Genomic DNA, 22534 nt, shown 5'->3' with positions numbered 1-22534 from the left:
GTTATATGCTAGCTCCTTATGCGGGAGGCACTGGTTAAACGTCGCCCCTTTGCTCTAAAAAACCCAGGCTATGAGGGGGCCGGTAGTGGCTTCTTTATTTATTCAAGGGACATTTACCATCCATGGTACTAAGTGAGGGATGCAGATCACTACAGAAGAATGAGATGAGGGCTGAGGGGAGGGAGGGGGACCACACGCTGCAGGCCCTCCAATCCAGGGGCAGGGGTGACTACCTCCAGCAGGAAGGCCTGTGATCCCGAGCCTGCAGAGCTGATCTGAGCAGAACCAAGGGAATTAGCTGAGGCAAGGAAGCTGTTCCAGGCAGAGGGAACAGCACATGCAAAGCTGTGCAAATGCCTATAAACAAGTGGGGAACGACATACAGAACGCTATGGCCTAAGTTTGAGTGGGGAGACAATGAAAAGGTAAGGATGCGAGGTGGGCAGGGGCCTCTCATGCCAGGCTGAGCAGCTTGGCTTTACCTAAAGGTGAAGAGGACCCTCCTAACCAAAACTCAAAAAAGAAAAATCAGTCATAAATAAACACACTGGCATAATTGGGGCAGGTACTATAACCTTGATGCGACCATAGTAAAAGAACGTCAGCAAAAGTAACCTTCTAGCAACCCAAAAATAATCAGACCATCTGATAATATCTCATGAGGGATTGTTTTAAGTCGAAAAAGAGAAGCAGCACCCGGAGGCTGCTCCTCCGGAGGGAGGTGTCTGTGGCTGGATTGTCACTCTCCCTGTTCAGACTTTACCTTGTGGGGCTCCTTCAGGAGGTGCTGCGGTTTGCTCCCCGCCCCCACCGACCCCTCGAGAGCCAGTGGTGGTCTCCTGGATGGAGCCTGCCTCCTCCCCGTCTCCCTTCCCCTCTTCCCCCACCTCCAGGCAGCATCCTGTTTGGGGGCAGCTGCCAGCCAGTTAATGAGTCCCATCCTTCATAGCCTATTAAACCACGGGGAGGTGTCTCCTGGGCGCCCTTATCCTCACGACAGCAGGTCTGACGCAAAGTAGGACAAAAGAGAAACCTCTCCCAGAATGGAAATCTATAGATGGCACCAGCTCTTAGCATCTGAAAATACAAAACCAGAACTTTTGAGTTTCACAGAGTTACTTTTCCAACATCTAGACTGACAGGAGACCGCTGGTGTTAAGATAATCTTAGCTGAGAGGCATCAAGACAGAAACAAAACAAAACAGAGACCTTTTCTTTTCGGAATATTATGTCGCTTCTCTCTTTCTCTCTCTTTTCTACTTTTTCTTTTCCTTCCTCTCTTTCTTTCTCTTTTTCTTTCTTCCCCCCCTTCTTCCATCTTTCTTCCTTCCTTTTTTCCTTTCCTTGAAGCAGCTCCACTTTCGCAGTTTGGTTTGGCTTGTTTCTAAAGATGATGGCTTTCCTGATCTCATACAGGCTGTGCTTCACAAAGACCCCCAAATGGGCTTGATTCTGGTTGTCTCGGTCTCAGCTTAGAATCAGTCCCTGTGAGTTCTCTAAGGGGAAATAATCAAGAGTTGTTTGATTATGGGGTAGTCCTCTGAGAGGTAGGAAGGTTCATTTCTTTCAAAGGGAAAAAATACCTATTTTTATGCTTTGATATGAGAGGCTCTTGTCACCCAACTCTTTGATGAGGCCACACCAGGTTGAGGGCTGTGTTTGTGGGTTCGGTTGATTGTTCTGTGCTATCCAGTTCAGCATTAGAATGTCAGGCATTTACTCTTCCTTTGATGAACACCCTGAACTTGAACTGCGAAAGGTACTATTCATATAGTTTTCTTAAAACCCAAACGTCCCCAAGAGCTTAGGATCAAATCATCAGCCATTCATTCTGCTTTTTTAATAAGTAAAGTGTTGGGAGTTCCTGTTGTGGCTCAGTGGGTTAAAAACCTGACTAGTATCGGTGAGGATTTGGGTTTGATCCCTGGCCTCGATCAGTGCGCTAAGGATCTAGCATTGCCATGAGCTGTGGTGTAGGTTGCAGATGTGACTTGGATCTGGCATTGCTGTGGCTGTGGCTGTGGCGTAGGCTGGCAGCTGCAGCTCCGATTCAACCCCTAGCCTGGGAACTTCCAGGGTGCAGCCCCAAAAGAAAAAAAATAAAATGAAAATAATGTATTTCATGAAGCCGTGGGGATTCCCAAAAGGCCAAGTGGACCTGGCTTTTCTGATCTCAGAATGCACCTCCTGGCCCATGATGCCACAGAAGCAGGGCTTTGTCTCAGAGAATCTTCAAGACAAGGAATACTGATTATTTTCCTTCTGTGAAGAGCCAATCTGCCTCCTTCCCTTCTCAAAATCCCTTTCCCCACCCCCTCAGCCACCCTGTGCTCACCCTGCATCAAAATGCTGCCAACACATTTGCACCCAGCAGTAAGTGGGTTTCCGAGGCACTGTAGGATTCAAAATGCAGGATGCCACGGTCGAATCGATAATTTCCATTCTCTACGATAAATGAAAATTTAATGTGCAAACCTGGGGATTCCAGCCCTTTCATTAAAGCAGTTTATTTGCCATACTAAAAATTAAGTTTGAGTGATAGGTTCCTTTATTAACTTTTCTTCCCTTACCTAAAGGGACACAGTGTTTAAGGTAAAAATCATATTAAAGGGAAGGAAAAAAAAAAAAAAACCCTTTTCATGTGCTGTTAATAGTCTCATCATTTATTAATTTTTTTAAAATTGCTTTTCTGCCTTTCAGGCCATTATTTACTTCTTCCGCTTCAGTTTGCTTTTATAAGTACATGAGATTTATCTCTTTGCTCTGACTCCCATGAAGTAAGAGATAACTTGCCGATCGGGGAAAAAACAAGTATTTTCTTTGGACGCGTACATTAGAGATATCCTCAGAATCATCTAGTACATGTTTGCAGACTTTGGTCAAGTCCGGCCCTCCTTCAGAGTGCTTCGTGCAAAACACACGACTTTATATGTAATGTACAACTTAGATGCAGGAAAACTGCGAGTTAATGCCTAAGCTTTGAGGGTTGATGATTAACAGCGAGATTCAGGGATGGTTCTGGAAAGCCCTGAGGGAGTAGAGGAGACGATGGTGAGCTGGAGGGCACAGAAATGGGCAGCTGTCTTCAGCCACTGCTGAGCATTTAAGCCCAGATTATTGTCAGATCTCCCAAATATTCAACAGAAACCAAAAATTTTAAAGATTTTTTTTAATGCGAAATCTCCCAATTTGTAAAGGTTGAAAGCCAACTCAAAAATGTTTAAAGCGTTATGTAAGCAAGCCAAAAAAGAAAAAAGAAAACTTGACCTGTGGATAGGAGGTTTGCAGTCTCTGAACTCAAATTTAGATACACAAATACTGTTTTGCTTACTGGAAGTGAATGATTCATTATTAGGCTGCCAGTCGAAGGTGCCCACAAATGATGGCTCTCTGTTAACAAATATTCGTTCCCCCGTTATTAAGGGAGATGCGCTGTGACTGTGTGCAGATACTGAGGACACGTGCAGGGCAAGGCCAGGCCTCTGTCCTCGAGGAAAATACAGTCTTGGCATAGACAGCATCTACGCAGCTCTATCTCAAACCAGAGAAAGAGGATGTTTTGTTAAGTAAGCCCATCTAAGTAGTACGGATGACTGTGGATAACTCCCTACCTGGGGAAAAAACAAAAACAAAAACAAGCAAAAACAACAAGTATCTTCCTTGGAAGCGTGCATTATAGAGACCCCCTTGGATCCATCTAGGACATGTTTGCAAACATGGACTGCAGAAGAACTGTCCTTTGGATTGTTTCTTTAGTGGTAGAAAGTGGCCAGGTTCCTACCCCTCCTGGAGATCAGGCTCAGAGAAGAAGTGACTTGTCCAAGGGCACACAAGTGGCCAGCAGTTGAGCCAAGTTAGCATCCAAAGGTTCTGTGAAAGATTCTTCTAGAAGAGGAGCTACTTAATATGGGAGTTTGAACTTGAAATAATAATAATAGCAGTGATACCTTATATTGAATATTTGCTGTGTCCAACAGTATTCTAACCCCTTTGCAGGCTTAATAACACCGAAGCGTCCCTAGGACTTTCCACACATCAGCTCTAATGCTTAAAATAGTCACTCTCTCCTTTAAGGAGGAAACGGCCCCTAGGTGGCTAGGAGACTTATCCAGGATCACACAGTAAGTAAGATTTGGAGTAAGAAAAACATGTTTTAAAAATAACTCTGGCAATAGGTCACAGTGTTAGAACAGCACACTGCCTGCTTGCTCAGCAGCACATGCATTCTCTGGGTGTACATTTGGCTCCACACACACGGGTTCTACTCCCCGGCCTGGGAAGGAGATATACAAAACAAACAAATGAATCACATGGCTCCTCCAGGTTCTTCTGTAAACAAACTTGTGGTTCCCGGCTTCTGTCTGGAGACAGACCTGACTTCAGATAGTTTCTTCTCAGACCCCTGCCTTCTAGGCCCCGTGCCAGGTCCTAGGATTTCAGTGACCCAGAAGTGGCGGTGCCATGGAGATTCTCCCATCCACATGAGTCAGAGACGCATGGGGGTGGATCAGGGGCTTACACTGACTAGCCCGCCAAAGACCCCAAACTGGCTCATTTCTCAGCATTTCAACCCTAAACCCAGTGGAGATAATTTGCCCTGTACAGGGCTTTGAGAGTACTGTTTAGCCTTTTTTTTTTTAACCGGCTTGTCTTTAGAGTCTGAGAGCACTGGGCAAAATGGCTGTGGATTCTGGAAAATGATTCCTGGTATTCCTCAACTCTACACTGGATGTCCCAGTCCTGAACCTCTCCATGGGCTTTACCAGAGCAGCTTCTGAAATTGTTTTATTCTTTTTATTGTTTTTTTTTTCATTTTTTAAAGTCTTATTGAAGTACAGTTGACTTACAAAGCTGTGATCATTTCTGCTGTACAACAGAGTGATTCGGTTATATATGTGCACACATCCATTCTTTTTCAGATTCTTTTCCCATATAGAACATCACAGACCATTGGGTAAAGTTCCCTGTGAGCAGCTTCTGAATTTACACTATAATTCCAGCCTCTTGCTAAGAAGCACTCCGTTGAATGCAGTTGCAGTGGTCCAGCTCTGGGCTGTATTAATTGAGAACAAAGAAAAGCAGATGGTTCTGTAGTATCTTCAAAAGAGGGATGCGATTTACCAAAGGTTTGGATTGATACACAGGTTGTAGTGAAAGCCTTCAGTAAAAAGTGATCCAAAATGGAACTTGAGGATTTGGAATCCTAAACCTTTCAGAGTAGTGGGAGCCTGTTGGGATTAACCTGAGTTTAAGGGGCAGGATTAGAGAAGCATTCACTGTTTTGCCTCTGGCAGCTAATCTCTGGGACATGAAAAGGAGCACCTCTAATGCAGTGAAATGGGGGCGGCCCCAGGGCTGCCGGAGTCCCCACTGGATCAAGGAACTGAGGAGAGGGGAGTAGGGAGTTGTATATGGTTTGAGCAGGTGAGGGATCTGGTCAAAATAAAGTTCCAAGAAGGTTCATCTGGCAGTGGTGTGTCTCTCAGGGTGTTTGACGAATGAAACCAGCGGCTTGCAGGCTTTTGTGATAGGTTTCTGTCAGCATTGGACACTGGTTTTCATCAGCTCTATTAGGAGCTTTTTTACTCATTTTAAAAGCAAGACATGCTGATTTATAAATATTTCGGAAAATACATTATCATAGAATGAAGGCAATGCTAGCCATTTCCAACTCAATGCTGTTAACATTTTTATGTATTTCCTTCCTTTTCTTATTGTATTACATTTACAAATGATTTTGAGGCTTTTCTTTTCCTAATACTTGCATTAAGCTATTACTCAAATTATAAAAACATGACTTTTAAAAAAAGCATCCCCAGAGCACAGCTCTTGTGCAAGCTGGAGGGGAGAGTGACTTCAGGATTAGGTCTGGATGAGGGGACAAAAAGGCTGTTCCTGCCACTCTGACTGAACCCAGGAGGGTTGGCACTCGGTCAGGAGAGGGGGTGAGAGTGTAAGAAAGAAGCTTTATCACGAGGCCACAGCCTGGTTCCAGAGGGAGCAGGACTAGAGGAGGGGAAGGTGTGTGAGGGAAGCGAAAAAAACCTCCCTTCCTGGGGAAGGAAGACAGCTCCTTTATTTCAGCCTCTGGGTGATCTGATGCTGCTTAGCCATTTCTCCATTTTCGCTTTCTTCTTCTAATAGCACTACTGGTGCCTCCAGGGGATCTTTCCACACTTGAGTTTTGCAGGTTCCAGTTTGCCCCTCCCGCTTCTTCCTCTTGCCAGAGGTCGTCGGGGAGCCTCGCCTCCCTCCCTCCACCCGCAATCACCTGCCTTGCTAAAGGCCTCCATTCCGCTGAGGCATCTTTTCTTTGCACTCGGCATAAGCAATTATTTCTCCTATCACTGCTCTTAATGCTTCCCGGAGAGTTAGCAGATCATTTTTTGCTGATGGATATCACCCCACCCAGAAATGATAGACTACCTCCCCCAGTCTTGTTAATAATAAAAAGGCATTTTTCTCTCCTTCCCCCATTGTGTCTGTAGTCAGAGCCAGTGTGGGAGTGCTCCCCGGCCAAGGTCAGGAGGGGCAGCTGGATCACCAAATCCCCAAGGAACGAAGAGAGGGCACATGGCAAGGCCAGGGGAAGGAACGAAGAGCGGGCACATGGCAAGGCCAGGGGAAAGAGGAGACCCGCTTCCCTCGCTGTACCAGGGACTCCTTTCTCTGCTGTGCAAGATTCCATTTGGCTGCTTTGCTTCCCAGTGCCCCGTTAACTTCCTGAGTGAATCAATTCAGATACAGGTGTAGGAGTTTGAGAGATGGAAATACAGTTCCCCTATCCTCTGCCCAGTGAGGCTGATATGTTCCCTGTATCTTAAAGGTCATCCACAGGTCCTATGTCTGGGTTACAAAAGAAAATTGCACAGGGAGTTCCCCTTGTGGCACAGCAGAAACAAACCCGACTAATATCCATGAGGATGCTGGTTCGACCCCTGGCGTCACTTGGTGGGTCCAGGATCTGGCGTTGCTGTGGGCTGTGGTGCAGATCGAAGATGTGGCTTGGATCCCACGTTGCTGTGGCTGTGGTGTGGACCAGCAGCTGTTGCTCCAATTCAGCCCCTAGCCTGGGAACTTCCATAAGCCACGGGTATGGCCCTAAAAAGCAATAATAATAATAATAATAATAATAAAAGAAAATTGGACAGGTACAGGTTACAAGGACATGTAGGTTTTCAGAAGAGTGTAGAATGAGGCTTGAGGGCTTTAGCTATCTACAAGTGTAAAAGAATCCTGTAGCATGATACGAGCTGCTCTAAAAAAATTCAGCACAGCTCAGCTTTCTTAGCCGAACGGTGGGCTCCAGACCCCAGAAAAGAGTGGTCCTTTCTTGTTCACTCTGGTCAACACATCCCCAGTGTCTTAGAACCATTCTCAGCTCTGCATTTTGAAAACACACTAAGGGTTGTCCAGGGGCAAATGAGGAAGATAGCCAGACGGTGCTGCACTCACATATTCACCCCACAGCAGTTGCTTTTCCATTGTCTAGAGAAAAAGACTGCAGTGCCTGTGAAGCGCAATCCTATATGTCAAGAATGCGGGAAGAGAACTTGTGTGTCTGTTATTTGCCTTGGATGGTAGTGAGTCCCTGGTTGTCAGAGACATTCAAACAGAGTCATTAGGGTGATATGGAAGGGTGTCCTTTGCCAGGCTGGAGTCTGACTAACTGATCCTAAAGGTCCCTCTGGCTCTGAGATGCTATAACTTTATGTTGTTCCTGGGCCTTGAACTGTTTTGTCCAGTATCATAGCTACTAGCCACAAATGGTTATTTATATTTGAATTTAAATTAAAATGAAAGAGGAGTTCCCACTGTGGGTCAGCAGAAATGAATCTGACTAGCATCCATGAGGACGCAGGTTCGATCCCTGGCCTCACACAGTGGATCTGGCATTGCCGTGAGCTGTGGTGTAGATGCAGACGTGGCTGGATCCCATGTTGCTACTACGGCTGTGGTGTAGGCCAGCAGCTACAGCTCTGATTCAATCCCTACCCTGGGAACCTCCATATGCTACAGATGTGGCCCTAAAAAGACCAAAAAAGAATAATAATAATAATAAATTAATTAATTAAAATGAAAGAAAAATTTAGTTCCTTAGTCACACTAGGCATGTTTCACGTGCTCAGGACCCATGTGTAGCTGGTGGCTACCATGTTGGGCGGCACAGATCTAGGTTTTCTTGATCCCAGAAAGTTCTGTTGGACAGCGCTGGCCTAGAACATCAGTGGCCCTGGGGAATAAAGGATCACTTCTCGGAGTTCCTGTCGTGGCGCAGCGGAAACGAATCTGACTAGGAATCATGAGGTTGCAGGTTTGATCCCTGGCCTCGCTCAGTGGGTTAAGGATCTGGCGTTGCCATGAGCTGTGGTATAGGTCACAGATGCAGCTGGGATCTGGTGTTGCTGAGGCTGTGGCATAGGCCGGCAGCTGTAGCTCTGTTTCAACCACTAGCCTAGGAACTTCCATATGCCTTGGGTGCAGCCCTAAAAAGCAAAAAAAAAAAAAAAAAAGAGTCACTTCTCCATGGTTTCCATGAAGCCCCAGGGCAAATCAGCTGGTTTGTCAAAGATCCTAGAGCCACATTCCTCTCCCTGTTGTCCATTCAAAGAGCTCTGAGATAAGATGAAGAGTCAGCTCCAGCTCCATCAAAAACTACCAGGATGAACTTGGACAATTTAGTTTATTTCTCTGGACTTATTTCCTCATCTGTAGAATGGTTCCTTTCAGCTCTGACAGTCTAACTAATAAAATATTATAGCGTGATCTTTCCAGCTTGGTAACTTTCCAGGGAAGGTAGCAGTTTATGCCAAGTATGTGGCTTTTATTTCACTGTCCACATTAGCCTGGCATAGTGAAAACATCCCAAAATTCGGAATCGTATCCAGCCTTGTTTAGTTCAGCTGTGGTTACCTTGGGCAAGTACTCACTGAGCCAGAGTTTGTCATCTGGAAAATGGAACTAATAATGTCTCGCTTATAGGTAATCCTAGCTTATAATGGATTGCTCGAGTAATGCTCCCCAGAATGAAGATGGCAGTGAATAGGGTAAAAATTACGTGGGGAGAGGGGAAACCTTTCTCCCATCTACATGTTTGAGAGATACATAAGGAAGTAAAGAATGAGTCTGAGTCTGTACATGCCTTGGAAAGCATATACAGAGGCTTTGTATAGTGCAAAGTATTATGGAGCTTCCAAGTGACCACAGAAGTCTTACCAGTCTTTTGTAAACTCCTAAACTCAGTTAGGAGTTGCAGTTTTGTGAGGAGACTGAATGTCTTAGATCCTTGTCTGAGACCAACTCTTCCACTAATCAGGCCACAAAACCTTCAACACATCTCTGCCTTCTGGGGGCCAACAGATAGACAGCGAGGTCCATATACCAAGCAATCCCCCTTGATAATTAGATGGACTTTTCTTTTTTTTTTTTTTGGCCATGCACACAGCATGCAGAAGTTCCCAGGCCTGGGATCAAACCCAAACCACAGCAGTGACAATGCCAAATCCTTAACTGCTAGGCCACGGGGAACTCCTAGAGGGACTTTTAAAAAGAAATTGTAAGGGACATAAGTTCTATCACCACAGCATTTTTTAAAAGAAATATTTATCCTGGAGTTCCCGTTGTGGCATAGTAGTTAACGAATCCAACTAGGAACCATGAGGTTGTGGGTTCAGTCCCTGGCCTCGCTCAGTGAGTTGAGGATCTGGCGTTGCTGTGAGCTGTGGTGTAGGTTGCAGATGCGGCTCGGATCCTGCATTGCTGTGGCTCTGGCGTAGGCTGATGGCTATGGCTCCAATTCGACCCTAGCCTGGGAACCTCCATATGCCGCGGTAGCGGCCCAAGAAATGGCAAAAAGACAAAAGAAAAAAAGAAAGAAAGAAATATTAATCCTGCCTACTGTGTGCAAATACTTTCATGACATTTTCTGGATATACTTCAAATAGATGATTCCCTCTATCCTTCTCCACCTCAGAATCAGCTCCTGGGAAAGGAGCTAAAATGCCCTCCGTACACTATATTATACATTTTTGTTTCAATTCAGAGATCTTTTTTGAGCTCCTGCCCTATGTAAGGTTTGGAGACTAGATGCCACAGAGGGTCTTCAGAGACCACCAGAATAATCAGACTATTTGGCAGATGAGGTGTTAGCACAGATGACTGTGATGGGGAGCAGGGTGCAATAGTGGTTGCCACCGAAATGTGTATCATCTGTAGAGTCCAAGGAGAGAGCTTGGGCTTCGTGGAGGAGGTGGCATTCAGGCTGGGCCTAGAAGCTTGGACTGGAGTGTATTTTGCCATGATGATGAACGGATACCAAGAACAGAGGCATTTAGTTTGAACTGAGGCATAGGGTGCCTAGAAGGGTTTGCAGGAGATGAGAGGTTGGGCCATAGCCCAGCAGGCCCTGGATGCTCAGATAAGGGATTTGCACTTCCCTCACAAGGTGCTGGAGAAACACTGGAGGTTTTGAGCAGGAAGAAGTGGCACAATCAGAACTCATTAGAAACATTACCATCAGGTCTTGTCCCTGGTAAAAGAATGTCATGTCAACCACGTATCATATATCAGGCGGTGGGTGAAGGGAGTATGAGGAGTGGGCTCATAAGCAGATACCTGTTCTGCCTGTGGGCAGGGCTGCAGCCGCAAGCACAGGGCTAAATCGATCCTCACAATCAAAGCTGTTGTTTCAAGAGCCAGCTAGCTTCTTCCTGTTCTTTCTGCTCCTGGAGGTAGGATCAGAAGTCCCAGGGAAGGTTTGCTCCTAGAAGGCCCTGGAAACACCAGAGTCCTTTCTCTGCCAACATCCTCCTGGTCTCTTTGGAATGAATGCCCCCAGGGATCCGTATGCTCTGGGGAGTTTGGGCTCACTCAGACAGTATGATGTTACACCAGATTGCGGAAAATCTGCAGCCTGATCTTCTGAAATGAGTGTCTCCTCTGCTAGACTAATAGTCCTCCGTGTCAGGGACTGTTGTATCCATTTCTGTACCCACAGCCTCTAGCATAAGGCCTAAGTACATAGCAACTGTATCAAAGCCACTGTTTATTGAGCACTTACTGTGTGCAAGGCATAGTGCCTAAGAATCATATATGCATTAGCTTGTTTAAATGCTCCAACAGCTCTATTAGAAAGCTTCTAAACTAGGTTATTCAAGTGAAACAGCTCAGAAAGTGTAAGCGACTTACCCCAAGGCTTACCATTTATAGCTAGTAAGTGATTAGGATTTAAATCTACCTCTCTCCAACCCCAAAACCCTTGCTCTTAACCTCTGTCTCTTCTCCATTCCAGAAGAGATGCTGTGTTTCAGTTAAAATAACATACATGAATACATTCTTGGAGTAGCCTGTCACAAAATATAGTAGCCCGATGCTCTAACTATCATCTGTCAGTGAGACTCACAGGAGACATGAGGGGTGGCGAGGACAGAAAGGATGCTCCTAGTGTGTGGAGCCAGAATAGAAATGGGAGAAGGTTGGAAGCTACTGGTGTAGGATGCCTCATAAGGGAATGAGCTTCCTGTCCTTGGCAGTGTATCTGGTGGTTGGCCAATGGTCTTCTTCAGGTAGGATCTAATCCTACCCTGAACTTTTGAGCTCACTTCCAGGATCAGGTTTCTATGAAACAGATTTCAAGGATAATGCTTTCTGCTAGCATCACCAGCATCATCTGTCACCTTTATTTCATCTTACCACGAACTATGGTTGTGGCGATTAGCAGTTTTGCAAATAGAATGCCTAGCTCATGACAACATCCAGTCAATGATAGGGATCCTTGTAATTCAAAGGGGCCAGCAAATGGCATCCTTGTTTCCTGCATACAAGTTTGTAACCAACTGAGAGATAAGACAAAGAGAAAAACTTATGGAATCCTAAGTTCATCTTTATTACTGACTAAGGCCCAGAGGGGACAATTCCCATTGTGGCTCAGTGAGTTAAGATCCCAGCCTTGTCTTTGTGAGGATGCAGGTTCAATCCCTGGCTTCGCTCAGTGGGTTAAGGATCCGGTGTTGCCACAGCTGCAGCATAAATCACAGATGTGGCTTGGGTCTGTTGTTGCCACAGCTGCAGCTCCAATTCGATCCCTAGCCCAGGAACTTCCATAAGCTGCAGGTACGGCCATTAAAAAAAAAAAAGAAAAGAAAAGAAAAATTTTTTAAAAGGGATTCTATGGACATAATGGGCTTCCTAACACAGAACCTCACACTTGGACAGACTGACATAATATGTCACAGGTGCTCTGGATCCCATAGGCCTCCCCACATGAGAGCATAGCTTGCTCCCATAGAACTCAGAGCCTGGAACATAAAGTGCTTCCGGATGGCATCTGGTTCCCAGAAGGGAGGAAGCAGGCAACGTCTGAGGCTCACTGCTCATTTCCTTTATTGAAGCCTATTCACAGCTGTGGCTCCACTTCCATAGAGAAGAGGGGATGAAGGGGTACAAAGAGGCCTGGCCTGTTACTCCAGGGAGCATCCTCCACATGGAAGGAAACACTGGGAGTGGGAACCCCGTAACCCCCACACCGCCTCTGGAACAGCCTCTGTACTACATTCTTCACTCGCTTGCATACTTCCCTCGCCAGACTGTGGGTTCCTTAAAGCAAAGACTGTCCCAGCCCAGGGCCTGGCACAGGGAAAGTGTTCAGGAAGCAGAGGAGTGAATGAACTCTCATCTTCTAATGCCAGTGTTTTCCCAAAGAAGCACCTTTCCTCTAATCTTACCCTTCTCGTGACACCGAAGAGCATGCCTTTACCATGCTTTCCAAGCCTTCTCCTTTCTCTGTACCATGGTGGGTCAGACAAGGGCCAAGGTGTTGTCAGATGATTCGGGAAACACTTCTTGCGAGGCCATGCTGTTCCTCCGACCCTGCCCCGGCCAAGCCCTGGCTGTCCGCAGGTGAAGGCACCTGTGAGTGCTGTGCAGCAAGTGGCAGCCCCCAGCCCTGGTCCTGCTGCCCCCTCTCTGACAGTGCCCACCTTACCACCTTGGTGAGAAGCACTCAGGGCAGCCTTGTGAAGCCACTTCAGAAAATGGGAAGTACTTTGTGGATGTGAAGCAGCAGAATCTGTAGGAATGTGTGGAGGAAATTCACGGCAGTGAAGTGGTAAAGGACGATCCAGACCCCATCATTCGGAGGGGAGGACAGTGCTTCTGTTGGCCCACACTGACGTGTTCCAGATGTCTGCTTATGTCTTTTGTTTTGTTTTGGTTTTGCATTTTAGGGCTACATCGGTGGCATATGGAAGTTCCCAGGCTAGGGGTGGAATAGGAGCTACAACTGCCGGGCTACACCACAGCCACAGCAATGCTGGATCTGAGTCACATCTGAGACCTACACCACAGCTCGTGGCAACATGAGATCCTTAACCCACTGGGTGAGGCCAGGGATGGAACCTGCGTCCTCATGGATACTAGTCGGGCTTGTTAACCGCTGAGCCATGAAGGGAGCTCCTGCTTATGTCTTAACATTGAAAGATGTGTCCCAATGGGAGCTCAAGGCCCAGACTGGCCAACAAAGGTCTGTTGATTCATCACATAATAATATTTACTAAATGGATAACTATAGGTATGTGCTAGACACATTAAATCTGTTATCTTAATTGTCTACAATAACCCATCAAAGGAGAATTGTCCCTTGTCCCTTATCAAGATGAAATGACTTAGCCAAGGTCACAAGTAAGGTCACTTAGAGCCGGCCCATGGTCTCAGAAGCTCTGTGCTATATTGCCACTCTTGCAGAGAGTCAGGCTTACTGTGAGCCTGCAGGAATGGGGAGGCACAGGAAGGTTGGAGTGATTGTACATCTTTCATCAAGACCGTTTGTAAAGTCACCAGCCTTTGGGCCAGTGGGAGTGGCCTTCCCACCCCCAGCTCTTGCGGAGCTCCAGAACAAGGTCAGTGCTAGCATAGAAAGGCCAGTCTTGTCTTTAGGGGTTCTGGATGAAAGAAGGGAGCAGGATCCTGATGGTCTGATGGTTCTTCAGGGCACTGCCTCCAGCACTGCAAGCCCTGGGCTCTAGTGGGGTTAATAAGGCCAGCAATGCTGACTCTCTGCAAAGGCTAAAAGTCAGTGATTTTTTAGAAATATTTCAGCCTAAGAGTTCTCTTGTGGCACAGTGAGTTAAAGATCCAGCATTGTCACTGCAGTGGCTTGAGTCACTGCTGTGGTATGGGTTCCTTCCCTGGCCCAGGAACTTCCATATGCCACAGGTGTGGCCAAAAAAGAAATATTTCGGCCTGACTAAGAGCCTCACACCTGTAGTCACGCTGTTAGAATTTAATAAATATATAAGGAAACGTGAAAAGTTTAGATTCTGGGACAAGCATTTGGATATTGAATGTGGAAAGATCCTTTTCCTGTTGTTTTTGTCCACTCCCACTTCTTCAGGTTTCCTGGACAGGGGACTAAGAGAACAAAAGACTGAAGGTTCCAAATGGAGGAGAAAAACTAAGTGAGAATTAGGCTTAGTGAATGGTCTAGGTGCCGTCCACCCTTAGGATTGGTCACTGTGTTGTGACCGGGGCCTGTCACAGTCATCCTCCCTGACTGAGATTCTGCCTCTGTCGGAATCCTCCTTTGGGGGAATGTCATTGACTTCCCAGTGCCAGCTCCTTTTCCAAGCAGATCTGTCCCCAGCCTGCTCCCCTCTGTACCCCATTCCTGGCTGCCCAGAACTAAGGGGAATCAAGGTCGTTACTGTCCATTGTGCCAGGAAGGCACTGCACTAAACCCTTGACCTTCGTCATCTCTTTTGTCCTCACAATAAGAGGGCCGTCATCAGGCCATGGTTCCCTGACCCTACCTGTCTTACCAACAGTCTCACCTCAGCTCTGTCTCCTTCCTGGCCATTTTAGCCCTTAATTAAAAGGGAGATCCTTCTCCCTTTCTCTGTGTTCCAGTCCCTACATGGCCCTGGAATGGCACACATCTTACGGCATTAGGATAATTGGTCCATTCTTCCATTCAGCTCATATTTACTGAGTACCTGCGGGGGTGCCTGTTGCCCTCATGGACTTGGGAGTCCTTTAGGGCAAGAACCATGCTTTGTTCTTGCTTATTGTGTATCCCCAGCACACAGCACTGTGCCTAGCTCATGGCAGACCCTCAGGAAATGTTTGAAGACCTCTAAAATCTAGTCCTACGACAGTCTTTCAGGCTTTCCAATCCCAGACACTGGAGAATGGAAAACCTGTATCTTAGCTCTTAGCCTAGTAGGAAAACACAACTGTGATTCTGGATGCTTAACTCTCAGCATTCCCCCTAAGTAGCGGAATCTAAACTGCAATTAACCCCAAAGAGCCGTTCATGCCCAAGTCATTCATTATGATCTGTGGGTGTTCATTCATTCTTTTAGTAGGTGTTGAGCACCCTCCACGTATCAGGCTCTGTGCTGGGAGCTAAAGTCATAGAGATGAATAAGGCACACACACACAACCCAAGACCTCAACAACAGCAGAACAGATAGATGGTGAATCAAGGTCAGAACAGGTTAAGAACCATAGATGTGGTTCATCGAGAGCACCGTGTGTGGGGGGGGGTAAGGAGGCGCTAAGACCAAGGATAGCTGTCCAGAGAAGGTGGCATTTGAGCTGGGCCTGAGAAGGAGTAGGAGCAGGGCCTGAGGAAGTAGGTGGGAGTTTTTTTCCAATGAACAAAAGCACAGAGGTAGGGGGTATGTTTGGGGGATCACCAAGATCATTCAGATAATTACTTGGTTAGTCATTGGCAGGGGTGAGACAGACATATTACTGATGTTCTATTTTCCCCTCCCTACCACTCCTTCCTTGTGCCTAGAAAAAAATCGTTCTGCTGGGTTATAACCTGAAAGGACAGGGGTAGGAGAGCCTTGTGTGGAGCAATGTCCTGTTCTGGCAGTCACATGGGATTCTTGATTTTTCAGCCCCTACCCTCAAATGCACATGCAGGGATGCTCCATGTAAAGGTCCCTCTGCCTCTCAGCCGTGGGCAGGGAGGAAGCCTACAGAGGCCACCCACGAGTTTCTAGAAGACGTAGACGCTGTAGATGGGCTGCCTTGTCCCACTGACAGGAAGAGGCCAGTGAGACCGATTAGTCACGCACATCATTTTATTTTATGTTGGGTAAACATCTTTTTTAGGTGGGAAGCCCATAAAGAGACCTGGCGTCTCTGCACAGAAAGGGAGAGTGCCATGGGTGAGGGGTCTGCCCATGCCTCATGGCTCTTTGCATGGTCTGCCGCTAGACCCATTCTCAGAGTCAAGGTCCACTTCACTGCTGGACGTTTAGTTGCTAATACCAAAGGTCCCGTTTAAGAAGTACAATTCCTTTTGTAAACATGCTTTTCTGTGTGCAGAGCACACGCGCGCGTGCGTGCGTGCACACACACACACACACACACACACACACTTACCCCTATCGTCTTAGCAGGTCCTATGAATTGGTTATATAAATGAAATAAAACTCCCAACTGAAAAATGCTAAGGCATATAGGTCCCTTCCTGTCCAGCATTGTCAGATGTGCTCTGAAATGACTGTTTTCATCATCTATTCTGAGCCATAACCGCCCCAGAAATAGCTTTAGCAGGAAAGTGCTTTTGTTAGACTAGCTGTAAATTATATTTCAAATGTCTGATGTTGTTTTCTTAAAAAATAAATAAATAAGTAAATGGAAGTCTAAAATTAATGACTGCTGGGGTTTGCTTTGCTTATGTGTACTGCTACAGATTTGGCTTCTTGCAGATGGAATTTCAGATCTGTTTACACTTCTGTGTTAGCTTTTTTGGGGAAAAAAAAGCAGTTGAGAGATCTGGGAGGACAAATTTACAAAGTCGAACTTATTATAACCAGCAAGGCTCGTTTCTCTCTCCACTGCCCTCTCCCTCCCTGCTTTCCACTGCACCCTCATTCTGTTTATTGTGGTTTTATCTGCTCTGCCTCAAAGTTAGAAGGCCACTGGTTCTTGCAGATGTTATGACAAGGTCACATAGCCAGTTTCGCAAGCAGATGTTCATTCAGCCCCATTTCACCAGCACTTTGTCATTCAGTGAGAGCAGACCTTGTGGGAACAGATTGGAACAACACAAAGGATGGGACATTAAAAAAAAAAAAAGTCTTGCAGAGAACCTGATCGCTTTCATGCGTCTAAGAAGGGGGTGGGGGTGGGTGGTGGCAAGGAGAGAAATTTGCAGAGCAGAATTTCATGGGTCTTTTTTTTTTTTTTTTGGTTTATTCAAAGATTATTATGTGTTGGATACAGTAAATCATCTATACACCCACATCCAGGAGGTAAATCTTCAGAATTCCATGTGTGGGTAGTTCTGCATTTAACAGCTGCCATACAGTAGCTATTTTGTTCTGCACTTAGAGACCCTTATCTGTGCATTTGTTTTAAGCTATCATCAACTCTCCTTTTATTCCTCCCTGGCTGTTCTCCTGGTTCTCATGGCTATTCCAAGAGCAGCTAAAATCTGAACTACGGCGTTATTTGAACTGACACTGTGAGTTAGAATGATAGACGGGGGGCTGTCATCTTAATTGTCGACTCAGTCTCGACTCAGAGGGTGTTGCCTCTAATGGATTTAGCCCCTCTTGCCTTTTCCTAGGTCTCATACGCCCGTCCGAGCTCTGCCTCAATCAGGGATGCTAACCTGTACGTTAGCGGCCTTCCCAAAACCATGACGCAGAAGGAACTGGAGCAGCTTTTCTCGCAATATGGCCGCATCATCACCTCACGAATCCTGGTCGATCAAGTCACAGGTGAAGCATTTCTTTGTCATTTCTTTCCTTGTGTCTCAGTGTCACCAGCCTGTGCTCTGTGACTCATAGGAGCAGAGGGGTATGATGACTTGGGGTAAAAGATGGGAGTAGGCAGATTTTTTACTTCAGAGAAAGACTTTTTATCCACCAGTTGCCCCCAACTTCAGATGGGCCGTGCTGGGAAGTAGGAGATGAAGATCAGGGTAAATTGTTCTTCAAGCAGCTAAACTCCCTGGCAGAGTTGTAAAGAGGATTCAGCCGTCACGTTGAGTGTGGGACTGAATGACCTTCAACGTCTCTTTCAGTCCTTGACCAAGTAACATTACTTTGGTCTGTGAAAGGAGCCTGTATGTAGAGCTCTGGCTCTGATGATAGCATTTAGAGTTGCCTCGTCAGGCCGCCTCATTTCACATGTGAGGACCCAAGTGGTCCAAAGCGGGGCATCTGACTTCTGTCCCGTTGGTAGCAGTTCAGGGATAGCCCAAGATGTGGTGCCGTGCCGCTACTTCAGCCGTAGCAAGGAAGAGCAACCACCACCTCTCAGTAAGGAAGGCACCTCGCTTGCATTTTTTTTTTAATTTTTAATTTAATTTTTTTATTTTTTTATTGTTATTTTTCCAATACAATTTTTTTTTCTACTGTACAGCATGGTGACCCAGTTACACATACATGTATACATTCTATTTTCTCACATTATCATGCTCCAGCATAAGTGACTAGACATAGTTCTCAGTGCTACACAGCAGGCTCTCATTGCTAATTCATTCCAAAGGCAACAGTTTGCATCTATTAACCCCAAGCTCCCAATCCGTCCCCTCCCTCCCCCTCCCCCTCGGCAACCACAAGTCTTTTTTCCAAGTCCATGATTTTCTTTTCTGTTGCATTTTTTTTAAATATTTTATTTTATTTTATTTTATTTTTGTCTTTTTAGGGCTGCACCTGTGGCATATGGAAGTTCCCAGGCTAGGGGAATCGGAGCTGTTGCCACCACCCTACGCCAGAGCCACAGCAATGCCAGATCCGAGCCGCATCTGTGACCTACACCACAGCTCACCGCAACAGCAGATCCATAACCCACTGAGCGAGGCCAGGGATGGAACCCACAACCTTATGGTTCCTAGTCGGATTTGTTTCTGCTGTGCCACAATGGGAACTCCTCTTGCATTTTTGACGACAGAATATTTTCATCTACTCCAAAGGCGATCCCAATGGAAAACACCCCCTGAGAGCAGTTTAGCATGTGCTGATCATTTGACCATTGCCACAAACCCTCGCTGAAGGCAGCTCTGCCTCAGATGCTGCGCAGGGGTCACCAGAGACCAGGGAATGAAGCTGGCATGGTCCCACCCTCACAAGACTCCAGTGTGAGAAGTACCTGCTAGGGTTGTGCCGTGCAGCACAAGAGCTCAGGAGAGGGCGGGCTGGGCCTGGGGGCACTGTTGGGAAGGAAGGTTCCATCATGGAGGTGATGTTTGAACAGAATTTTGGAGGATGACTTGCAGTTATCTGGCAAGAAGGAGAGGTAGACCATTCTAGGTGGATGGGATGCATCCTAGAGAAGAGGTGGCTAGGACATATCCACAGCCTGTTCAAGGAATATCTGGCAGTTCAACACGGCTGGCATGAGGTTCAACAGGGGACTGGGACCAGATCATCAGGGGCATTAAATGCCATGCCAGCAAGTCTGGACTTCATCTGTATGCAGCATGGAGCCACGGGAGGGTTTTTGTGGGTTTTAATCATTTGTTCTTCCGTGTTTAGAGTAGAGAGCAATGAGGAAGAGGTACCATGAACAAGGAAAAATATTGAAAAGGTACAAAAAAGGTATAAAAGATGATTTAAAGGGTGCAATGTGGTCAGAGTTAACTTTTCAAATAGATTCTTTAGTTGCCAGGTATGGAGGACACATTGGAGGACCAGAAACTGGACCGTGTGTGATCAATTACAGCAGCTAAAGGGAGACTGAGGGCTGAGCAGGGTGGTGTCGGAGGGCTGGAAAGAGTGAGAGATGCCCGTGTTTTGTGCAGGGAGTCACCGGTCCAGAGCCATGCTGGCAGATGTGCAGGCAGGTGCATTTTGATGGGTAAGAGAGATCCGGGAAGCCAGGCTCGGGCCAACTCCCCTCAGAACCTCATGGGGCCCAGCTCATCCCTTCCCAGATATGGAAGTTCTGAGGCCAAGGATTGAATCCACGCCGCAGCTGCAGCAGTGCCAGATGCTTTTAAACCACTGCACCACATCTTCACCATGACCCGAGTAGCTGCGGTCAGATTTTTAACCCACTGCGCCGCAGCAGGAACTGCAGTCTGTTCCCTCTTTATGAAGGCTCTTTTTCTTTCCTCAGGAGTATCCAGAGGGGTGGGATTCATCCGGTTTGATAAGAGGATTGAGGCAGAAGAAGCCATCAAAGGGCTGAATGGCCAGAAGCCCAGCGGTGCTACAGAACCGATTACTGTGAAGTTTGCCAACAACCCCAGCCAGAAGTCCAGCCAGGCCCTGCTCTCCCAGCTCTACCAGTCCCCAAACCGGCGCTACCCCGGCCCACTTCACCACCAGGCTCAGAGGTTCAGGTAGGCAAGCCCACAGGGGGAAGAGCCCTGCCCGGGTACAGAGCCCGGCCAGAGCCAGGGAACCCCACGGCTCTGGAGGATGGGGCAGGCTAAGGGCCTCTGCCCCCAGGCATCACCGTGCAGATCTCCCCCTGCACCCCAGTTTCCACTGCTAGAAAATGTGATGATGGGATCAGATGCTTTTCTAAGCTCCCTTTCAAACTACCACTGTGGCTGCGGTTAAACTTCAGACTCTTTAGTTGAAACAAAATTTATGCATTTAACCAAGCAGTGAGGTTCAGTTTCCACAAGCGTTAATCACAGATAACTGACGGCATTCCTCAGTTTAGACGTAAGGCTAAGATGGTGGCTTTTGATAAAGTCAAAGAAGAGAGTAGCCTTGCCAGAGAGAGAGGACTGGCTCCCTCCTCTTTCTCCGGCTGGTAACTGTTGGGTCGGGAAGGCAAGGGTGTCGGGATGCCCTCTCCTCTGTGTTAACTTTGCTCTGACATGAAGTCAGCGGACTCTGGGAGGATGAGGAGAAAGGCTCTGTCCATGCCTCATTAGTGTTTCCTTCAGGCACCCAGCCCCCCAGGAAGCGCCAGGTGCAGTGGGGCGTCCCCTCGTCATGGGACGTTTCTGAAAGGCAGGTTTCTCTCCATGAAGGCATTCCGACCTTGATCAGCCTCTGCTGTGCCAGAGATGAGAATATCCCTGACCTACCCATAGTAGTTCTAAATAATGCTTTTATTCCACCCATGTTCTGACTTTCCTTCAATAAAAGGGTCGTTCTCTTTTTCAAACATCCCATGAGCCATTAGTAGGCCCTTCCACCTAGCTACAGTGAGGAGAAAAATCAGCCTTGGGAGTGTCCTTGCAGGCCCCGTGAACTCGAAATGGTTAATGACTTCATGAAGAGTCCAAGTCATCTAATTTTTATTTTGTGTGAGAGCACATGCAGTATTTATGTAAAAAGCCTTTCCAGCAGGCTTCTAATGGTGGAAACAATGGTTACTACTGCCCCATGATGTGACTAGCTTGTCCCCAAATATACTGAACATGAAGGAGATTATAACAAAATGACAGTTTGCTGGGCGGTGTTTTCAGGTTGTAAATCATAAGCTCGTTAAAAAAACAAACAGACAAACAAAAAAAACCTGAACCCTCAAACTCCCCTCCTCCAAAGGCAAAAAAAAATGTGTGTGGTAAAAAGATTAGGTTAATGTAGCCAGGCTAAGGAAAAGATCCATTCTGATATGCATTACGTGTGCATGCATTGTTAACCTGGAACAGAGACCTTTATTCATAAATTTAATTACAACAAAGGTGACCAACTTAAGAAGCCGCCCCTTTTAAAAATTTTTCACACACAACATAAAATTCACACAAGTGTTCTGAGAACTGGGGGGAGTGGGATTAATTCAGACCCTGAGAGCAAAGAAGGTTCATTAGACAGTTGCTTTAAACTCCAGCATTGACCTGAACATGAATTACTTTAGTCAGAGACAGGAAGGGGGAAACTATCAGTGGCTAGACTCGTAAGCACTGGGGAAAGTTGTTGAGCTTTTCTTCTTTGAAAATGGAGCATTCTTATTAATAGTTCCATTGAGCGATCTTGCCATCTGTGAGGCATTAACCCAGAGACCCTCCTTCTCTTTGCAGGCTGGACAATTTGCTTAATATGGCCTATGGCGTAAAGAGGTAATTAAAACTCCACAGATTGCCAGATGTCCGTGTTGGCACAGACTGGGGCTAGAATTTTTTTTTTTAATTCACTAACTTTACTTTTTTTTTTAATTCTTCCTTTTTCTTCCACCAGCATGTCAAATTCTTAATTTTAATTTCAGACCTCAGTTGGTTTTGTTTCTTTTAGGGCACACAAAGTGTGTTTGTGTGTTTCACTTTTTCTTTTATTTGCAGGTGGGCTTCTCCTATGGTTCAGGTGCCACAGCTACCAAGCCCTTGATAATCTGGTCCTCTGAACAGCTCCCCTAAGGGGGACGGCTGCGACTCTTTGCCAGCTGATTTTGCAAACTTGCAAAGCAACTGTTTTGCATTAGCAATGCCAAGATTCAGTTAAGAGGGCAGATTCCAGCAAATCAAAATTAGAACATTTTGTTAATCATGGTTGACAATCTTATGATTGTCAGCGGAAAAATTAGATTTTGGACTACCAGCCCCAGCCAAAGCATGAATAAACGCGTGTACAACCTTACGACTCCAGCCCCCACCTCAATGTGCATTTCA

General features: G+C 46.4%; 2 long non-coding RNA genes across 22 annotated transcripts in view; one reads left to right on the top strand and one right to left on the bottom strand.

The window, feature by feature from the left end:
* LOC110261422 (uncharacterized) overlaps positions 1 to 22534 on the bottom strand; it is a 154670-nt gene that overhangs the window by 2538 nt on the left and 129598 nt on the right. The window lies entirely within an intron of this gene.
* Positions 1 to 22534, top strand: part of ELAVL4 (ELAV like RNA binding protein 4) — a 144812-nt gene that overhangs the window by 116645 nt on the left and 5633 nt on the right. For 17 of the 21 annotated variants that reach the window (XR_014808366.1, XR_002345501.2, XR_002345497.2 and 14 more), the window contains 3 exons: positions 17585 to 17738; positions 20083 to 20308; positions 21950 to 21988. This is a non-coding gene — a long non-coding RNA (ELAV like RNA binding protein 4). The remainder of the gene's footprint in view (positions 1 to 17584; positions 17739 to 20082; positions 20309 to 21949; positions 21989 to 22534) is intronic. The other 4 variants (XR_014808367.1, XR_014808363.1, XR_002345492.2 and 1 more) reach the window with 1 other exon arrangement.

Source organism: Sus scrofa, chromosome 6, assembly GCF_054392235.1.
Source record: "Sus scrofa isolate SSC_HxYL_T2T_F1_AM1 chromosome 6, Sscrofa_HxYL_maternal_Yorkshire_Landrace_v2.0, whole genome shotgun sequence".
In the NCBI taxonomy this organism is placed as follows: domain Eukaryota; kingdom Metazoa; phylum Chordata; class Mammalia; order Artiodactyla; family Suidae; genus Sus; species Sus scrofa.
This window is presented reverse-complemented; position numbering and strand designations above follow the sequence as displayed.